This window comes from Neolamprologus multifasciatus, chromosome 14, assembly GCF_963576455.1.
Source record: "Neolamprologus multifasciatus chromosome 14, fNeoMul1.2, whole genome shotgun sequence".
Classification (NCBI taxonomy): Eukaryota; Metazoa; Chordata; class Actinopteri; order Cichliformes; family Cichlidae; genus Neolamprologus; species Neolamprologus multifasciatus.
This window is the reverse complement of record NC_140452.1, coordinates 27,635,213-27,635,684: the sequence shown is the minus strand read 5'-3', so window position 1 is coordinate 27,635,684 and position 472 is coordinate 27,635,213. Positions and strand designations below refer to the sequence as shown.

General features: G+C 51.5%; 1 protein-coding gene across 2 annotated transcripts in view; it reads left to right on the top strand.

The window, feature by feature from the left end:
- The first annotated feature begins 394 nt into the window (after window positions 1-394).
- Window positions 395-472, top strand: part of slitrk3a (SLIT and NTRK-like family, member 3a) — an 8,563-nt gene continuing 8,485 nt past the window's right edge. For both annotated transcript variants that reach the window (XM_085130577.1, XM_085130578.1), the window contains exon 1: window positions 395-472. This exon is cut by the window's right edge and continues 766 nt beyond it. The gene's annotated coding sequence lies outside the window, so the exon portion shown is untranslated.

Here is a 472-nt window from a genome sequence, read left to right as displayed (position 1 = left end):
GCAGTCCACAACAATCATCCTCCTCCTTGCAGAGATACAAGAACTTTGCAAGTGCATCCCAGTCGTCTTCGTGAGCTGTGGCTTGGTTTGCCGCTCACAACACGGGCTTGTGTTGCCCGCTGGAGGCGAGGCGGGGGAAGGCACGCAAGTGGATGAGAAAAATGAAGCTTTCTGTGCTTCTCTGTCTCTCTCCCCCGCCTGCTGTAGATAGTCGTGGCCACCCTCTGCGTCTCCACAGCAGTGAGAGGAGGTATTGGCAGGGTGAGGGGCTGCCAACTCCACAATTTGCTCTCGCAACTAACGCCGAATAAATATGCTCAGTGAAAGAACTGAGTATCATTGTGATTATAATTAGACAAGCCTCATAAGGAGAGAGAGAGAGAGAGTGTGTTCTGACTGTCATCCACAGGTTTCGTAGTTTCACCCAGCCCGCACGGCTCTCGCTCCCAGACTCTCACTCATTTATTTATTT